The 7,650-nt window shown below is 45.1% G+C and overlaps 1 protein-coding gene across 1 annotated transcript in view; it reads right to left on the bottom strand.

Annotated features, from left to right (window-relative positions):
* slc8a2b (solute carrier family 8 member 2b) overlaps nt 1–7,103 on the bottom strand; it is a 156,396-nt gene extending 149,293 nt beyond the window's left edge. The window contains exon 1 of the mRNA XM_037677693.1: nt 7,043–7,103. The gene's annotated coding sequence lies outside the window, so the exon portion shown is untranslated. The remainder of the gene's footprint in view (nt 1–7,042) is intronic.
* Between the last annotated feature and the right edge of the window lie 547 nt (nt 7,104–7,650).

Here is a 7,650-nt window from a genome sequence, read left to right as displayed (position 1 = left end):
AAGTCCATGCTCAATAATCCAGGTATACAATCCAACAGTTTTCAGTCAGGTCATCTGGTGGTAAACACACTAAACTACACCCAACAACAAAACCCAAACATGGTGTCACAAATCTCTCATACCTCATGACTCACTCCTGCTCTTGCTGTGACTTTTTCGCGCCGAACTCCATTCAACTTCCGCGTCTTTTTCTTTTTCTTCCTGTGGATTTTTTGGTGCTTGACCAATAACTTTGAGCCTTTGTCAGAAAGGAAGGGGGAGGTTGTTTATCTGTTCGCTGGGGTTGGGAGGTGAAAGTGGAAGGTGATGGCGGGTGGGGGTGTTTCATCCCTGAGACTTCCCGTTTTTGTTCCAGACTCTCGCTCTAACGCGATTCAGATATGACGAAGATTTTCAGAAAAAGATGTGGCATGGGTTATTTATTATAACTCTGGTTGTACTTGGCCTTTCAACATGGTTTGAAAACTGATGTGTTGCTTAAAGTCTGTACTTATGACAAATTAAGATGGAGTTGCTGAGAGGCTATGTCTTTCCCGCTAGAGCGACTGAAATCAGTCATGTGACTGTCACATGCCAATGTGATAGCTGATTGATTCCAAAGGAAAAATATATAAACTGTCAGTCAGAGTAGGTGGTGCCTTGAATAGGTGGTGAAATCGTCACCTGCCGCCTGTTATTGAGAAGGTAGCTTGAGAACTTGCTGTCTCCTAAACAATCTGCGGGGTCAGGTCAATCAGGTCTCTCTTGTAAATGAGTCCTTGAGGCTCAATGGGATTTACCTGTCTAAATAAAGGTTGAATGAAAAAAAAAAATCTCTTATCTCAACATGGAGGCTGACTTGTGAGTTACTGGGGCCCCACTCTGAAGCCACTCAGTCTACGTTCCTACCCTCACCTATGGTCATGAACTCTGGGTAGAGACTGAAAGAGCCAGATCCAGTTTCCTCTGCAGGGTAGCTGGACTCTCCCTTAGAGATAAGATGAGAAGTTCAGTTATCTGGGAGAGACTTGGAGTAGAGCCGCTGCTCCTCCAGAGCGAAAGGAGACCCTGGGGAAGACCCAGGACATGCTGGAGAGACTCCAAATCTCTCAAATGGTCTGGGAACACCTTGAGTTCTCCCAGAAGAGCTGGAAGAGGTGGCTGTGGAGAGAGACGTCTAGACCTCCTTACTCAAGCTGCTGCCCCTGAGACCTGACTCCAGAACAAGTGAAAGATCATTGATGAAAAACTTCACCTTATTTTAACAAAACAAAAAGTTGACAAGGAAACAAAACTTACAAACAATGTGGGTGGAGCCACAATGAGGCATGTTGATGTGGCACGAAGGCACGGTGATGCTCCACTGATGAGGGAGGCAAAACTCATGTACAAGAACGAATGGGGCTGATGGGAAGATGGACAGAACAAAGCTTAATAAGACAGGGGACAGAGGACAGGGGACAGGAAACAGATGTGAGTGGGTGGGGCCAAACTGAGGAGCGGGAGTTGCACTGAGGTAAAGTTCTAGAAACATGAACCGGCGGTACAGGTGAACGCAGAGGAACAAAACTAAACACTAAAAGCACAAAACACCAAAAATAAACCGTAAAGAAATACCCCGGACAACAAACACAACAAAACCACAAAGAAAACTAAAACCGAGATCCTGACCTTCCAACACGGCAGAACATTTAGGTCTATTTGAGTCCAAACTAAGTCAGTGTTCTTTAGAAACTGAAAGAAAGACACTTATTCGTGTTCCAGTTAAATAATGAGCCAAACCTCCATTTATTTTGATGCATTCAAGTTGTTTTGTTTGACTTGAGGGTCAGATTTACCCGAGAGGAAAACTGCAATGGTAGATTTTAAATCAATTCTTCCTCCCAGCTGTGATTCATCCCAGGACGAAAACCTTTAAAAGTTTTACTGACTGTGATTAAAGCTGTTGAGATCAGCAGTTCGGCCCGTCGAGCCTGAGCCGAGGTTTAATATTTCAGTCAGAACTGACGGGGTTCACCCTGCAGAGGCAGAGGTGGTTTCATTTTGTTGACAGACAAACCATCTGAACGTTGATTCATTCTTCAGCAGAATATTTGCTCGGACGTGAATCCTGTTTGTTTGTTTGTTTGTTTGTTTACCTTGGCTTCAGCTCTTACAACTCTGCTGCTGCTGGTTCTGTGAACCCAGGCCGGAGCCACTCACCTCAGCTTCCTCCAAAATGACATTATATCTCCTTTGACTCCTCGGTGTTTCTAACACAGATGTGTGTCTTTATAAACCTGTCCAGTCAGCCGCGTTCACAGCAGCTGCTGGTTTTCAATAAAATGTCCAGTCCAGTAAAAAACCTCTGTAAGGACAAAACAAACATCCTTATGAAACAAAGGTGCAATAAAACAAGAGCTCAAGTTTAACGTTCAGTTTTTAAAGCTTCTGTTTGAATAAAGAAATGAAAGTTCATATATTTGACTGGTCAGAGTTGTGTTATTTTGATGCAAAAAAAAACATGCATGTTCGGCTGATTGGTAACTCTAAATTGTCCCTAGAGTGAACGGCTGTTTGTCTTGTTTGTCTCTATGTGTCCCTGTGATGGACTGGAGACCTGTCCGGGGGATGTCCCCCGTCTACCGCACAGTGATGGTTGGATATAAGTCATCACGAGGTCTGGCAGAACTTTGTTCTCTCAGGGGCTTGATTCAAAGACAGTCAACTGAAGAAGAATTCAAGAAAGGAGATTTCTGTGCTCAAAAGAAAAAAGTGGTGGTTTCTTTTAGACAAATTTATGGGAATGGAGGAGTGGAGATCTCAATGGAAAGAAATCCTTTTCATTGTTGTGTCATGGGGGGCTTCCCAGAAGTTCTGCAGAAGTTTTTTGTTGAGTATAAAATGCCCATGCAGAAAAAAGCATCTCTGTCAGGATCTGTGTTTTAATATCATCATCAGTCATTTCTCTCTTCCGCCTTCAACCAAGACGGTCGCTCTTACACTCCCTCCAGCTTTATTTTGCTCTCGTCCTGTCAACCTCAGAGCCTCTCTTTACATATCTTCTGAATCGAAAATTATTATAGATTTGGTCAGCTGGTCCCTCAACCAATTGATTTTTTTTTCCACCAGACGACAGGGTGCTGGAGAGCCCTCATGCCCTGAACGGACCCATGCGGCTGGGTATGTCATTGATCCCTGGAGTGAGTGGAAGATGATGTGCCTATCTGTGCTGTCTGTGGAGGACGAAGAAGATGTGTACATTATTGGATTTATGATAACAGGGTTTCTACTTTTTGGATTTGGCGGATACCTTGGATAGCAACAAATTAGGAAGACGTCAGCTGCAGTTTCGGCCACGGTAAAGCTGCCAGCCTTATGTGAAGGATCAATCCGTGCCTCGAGCTCTCATACTCACATGATTACTGAGCTCAACCACAAGCCGGACGTGATTCTGAGAATCGTAGGCCACTTGCAGCTCCTGGAACTCACCAGCATGAAGGATTCAGTCTTGGAAAAAGCTAAATCGAGCACAAACTGGGTGGAATCTCCATAAATCTGTCTGTTTGGATTCACCATTGAGTGAACCAGCAGAACTTGAAGTCAGACAGAAATCAGAGTCTGACGGCCCAAACAATTGGTGTTTATCTGAATTTGGCCTCCCCGCTGGCCTTGGACCGGCCAACTTGATCTCAAATTGCTCCTGGAGGATACGTAACTAGAAGCTCTGCCTGCCCCCCCGAGGACATCTGTGGCCTTATCAGAACCATGACGCTGATGACAGACACTGTACCATCTTATCAGAACTTTGGAACTTTCTGGAGTGTTTATGGACGACTCACTGTCTTTGTCGACCTCTATGCATAAATGTGTTATGATGTCATTGTATGTTGCGAGGTCTTTTTTTTTTCATCTTTCACACGGTTTCCTGGGCAGGACACGGTGTGAGACATGAATTTTTTTTGGCTTCCTCCATCCTCGTATTCTCTTTTTCTCATCTGCATGTATGTTGTATGTAACAGATCTCTCTGGTAAATGAGTCTTCAAGGCTCAATGGGAACTAACCTGAATAAATAAAGGTCTAATAATAATAATAATAATAATAATAATATTAATAATAATCTTTTGTGTGCATTGTTGGTTCTATTTACTCTTTGTGGTTATTTTTTCTGTATTTTGTTCTTTTGCATTTCTTCTGTGCCGCCTCTCATTCAGTCAGTTTTGCTCCTTTAGCTCTTGCCCCACCCACTCTCACCTGTTCCTGGCTGTCACTTTGCCACAGGTGTCTCTACTCTGTCCATCAGTCCTGTTCCTTTAGCCGTTCAATCCCCACTTGTTCCCCAGTTCAGCATTATACATGTCTCATTCCACATCTGGTTTCCCCCGTGTCTCCTTGTGCTGATCCTCAGTTTGGTTTTTGTTGTCATGTCAGCCTTTTTGTTTTATTATGAAATAAGTTATATTTTATGAGCTCATTGTGTCAGTCTGCATCCATGAGTCCACCTAAAACCCTAATAGTCTTACAACTAGATCAGCGAGAATAGATGCCTTCACTTTTCATGGAGTATAACTCCAGCCAAATTAAACGTCTGGCCTGACAGAAAAAAACTGAGGTGATGATGACACAGAAGGTCAAATATGAGAGCTGGTGGGTGACTCATGTCGAGAGAGACACAGAAACACAATGAAGGTAGCTCCAGCTTCTTTCTGGATTTCTGACAGGATAACAAGAAGGCTGAGGGCCAGAGGAGCTGAATCAGAGATGTGACATGATCTTTAAATATGTTTAAATCTTCCAACACGACCTGTCAACGTCCATAAAGTCAGAATATAAAATGCTGCACACACCCATGAATCACCATCACCACTCATGGACAACAACTCAGACATAAAAATCACACACACAAATCTTTGTAGCTTTTACCCAGAATGCATTGCGTTAGAGCTTTAAGCCCTTTTACTCATGGTCACTGGTCATCAGCACACGTGCGTGTTGCTACGTGTTTGTTGAAGATTTATCTCATTACTTCAATCTCTTTCATTCTCTCAGAGTTGGGTCTGCTTCTGACCTGAAAACTGAAACAAATCACAAGAAGAAAGCAGGAAAAGGCTCAAATGCCCCGTCGTCTACAGCTGCAGCACCTCTGCTGCTCGTCTGCATGCTTCGGTCCGACTCGAGGCTCTTTCAGAGGACAGCTCCGTGCATGTTTCCAGCTCATACGTCGCCGAGGGAGCCGCTCGCTTCCTGCGCTCAGACGAGTTTCAGAATCCAAAAGGAGGCGTGGACAAACATCTGCTCTGACGTGTTGCTCCACGTGGGACATTTTTATCATAACGTGTCTGAAGGCTCGGCGAACAGACGTGACGCAGCGATTGTCTTTATGTTGTGTTAAATGAAAGTTGCAGCATTTCATCATCTGCACGTAGAGCAAGGAGCTCAAGGATTTCAGATTCACCTCAGTTTGCTGTTGTTGAATGCAAGGCAACAAAAAATTGCTTGTTTGAGAAAGAGAAAAAACACACCGGATGTTCAAATCCAAAAGGAGTCCAGCTACGGTGTTTTGCCCTTTAAATCCGGCGGCTGGGTGGTCGCCGAAAACGTCCGTCAGCACTTTGCCACATTATTCTAATCAGTCGGAGCTGCAAACCTGGGCCGCCTTTTCAGGTGTCGACAGTTACACACCTGGTATGACCTCGCTCAGAGGTCAAAAGGCACCACAAAGGTGCCCTCCCATACCCCCCCCCCCCCCCCCCCCCCGTGTCTTCTGAATGGATCGAGGCTGGGAGAAGACGTGTCAGTCCTGGAATGAGTGTAAAGTTGCATTCGGGTCCAAAAAAATCCGACCCGGCCCCAGCCCGTAGCCATCATTTCCGAACCCCACCCGATCGAACGAATTAACAGCAATTACAGGTCTGAACCCGAACCCCCCATCCCCCCCACGACATTTTTAATTCAGCTTTGACTGCTTATATAGTTATTAACAGTCGGTGGATGCATGAGGCTGAATAAAAGGGGCAGAAGGTCGGAGCTGAGGCGGTGTTTGTCCTTTCATGGCCGTCAAAGCGCATTACACCCCTGCATTCTGCATTATTCAGACATGGACCCTGCTCTGACATGTCTGCTTTGTGATCTCACCTGTTTGGGTCATCGGCCGCGCACATCTGTTGAACTTTTTACCTTTTTCAAGTTTGGTCAGTGCACAGTCAAATGGCCGCGTGCGGCTGGTGATTGTATGGCAAGCCATGTTGCCATATAATTGGATCATCAGTCGCGCAGGTCCACTGACACAATCCAAAGCCCGACACCGACCAGGCCCGCAAATTAAGCACATTGTTATGGTCCAGCCTGGCCCTAATCCGGGTCGGGCGGGGCTGGGCTCCAGGTTCAGGTTAGAAATTACAGCTCTACCTGAGTGTAAGAGTTCCTGCATTTTCCTTTGCAGCTCGTCTGCACCAGAGGGCACCAACAGATCCACACCTGAGGACCATTCACCTGATGAGCTGCAAGCACTACTTAAGGCAGCTGATGACTGCTCTCCGACGCTGGTGCATTATCTGTCTTTCGGTAGTCGTGTTCCTGACCTTTACATTGTGTTCCTGACCTTTATATTGTATTCCTGACCTTTACATTGTGTTCCTGACCTTTACATTGTTCTTAAGTGTTCTGTGAAAAACTAATCTTGATCTCTTGTTGTAGCTTGACTCCTGTGATCCTCCTGAGTCTCCTTGTGGTCTATTCAGCTGTTTCCACCTTCAACCACTTGACCAGGTTCTTTTTGGAACCTTTTGGACTTCACCTGCATCAAAAGCTTCCTGCTTAAAGAAACCCAACATCAAGACTAACCTCCCACAGGAGCTTCTCATGAACGCTGTTCCCTACTCTCCAGGGATCCTGTCCAGGTCTACAGATCCAGCACAGTTTATTTTTATTGTTCACTTTTGTAAACAAACATTGTTAAATCTTCCTGAAGTCATTGTTCTCGTTCACATACGATCTGTGTATAGAGTCAAGCCTTATACTGAGGCGTCTGAATGAGCCTTCAGCTACTGCGTTCAACCAGAAAGACAAAGGAGAAGGACTCACGGTCTCAGATGCTCCTTCTTCAACCCTGGATCCACATGGAGCTCCTGCTCACCGACGGGCTGCAGACAGAAACAGACGAAAGCTTTTACTTCTGACGCTGGTTTGAAGCATCTCACAGCAAAGAACGGAGCAACAAACTAAAAGCATCTCTAAAGCTCTGCAGCTCCCACAGGCACACAAACAGAAACCCATTCAACCCGAGCTGAAGGACAGAGGAGATCCAGGTCAGTGGTCAGGGCTCGTTAGTGTAAATGAGGGTTAATTAGGTGTTTTATCATCCTCACACAGAACGAGCACGAACGTTACAAACACGTGCGGTTCAGGAACGACACACGGGATGTTTGTCTTCCTGCGAGTTTTAGCAGACGGTTTCAGAGCAGAGGGACACGAGAGGACAGAGACGGACGTGTTTCAGGACTTCATCCAGATTTCAACAGCACAAACATCTCTCTGATCACCAGACAGAAACAACTTCACGATCAAAATTTAATAAATACTCTCAAAACTTTCAAGTAAGTCCTAAAATGTAAAAGATTCAGCCAGAACGTTCAAACTGACTTCAGTTTGTAAAGTTTCATCCAAATGAAGCACAAGGTGTCTGAACAACA

Source organism: Nematolebias whitei, chromosome 6 (assembly GCF_014905685.2).
Source record: "Nematolebias whitei isolate Nwh7 chromosome 6, NemWhi1, whole genome shotgun sequence".
NCBI classification, from domain to species: Eukaryota; Metazoa; Chordata; class Actinopteri; order Cyprinodontiformes; family Rivulidae; genus Nematolebias; species Nematolebias whitei.
Note: the sequence above shows the minus strand (reverse complement) of the source record. Positions and strands in the feature narration are given on the sequence as shown.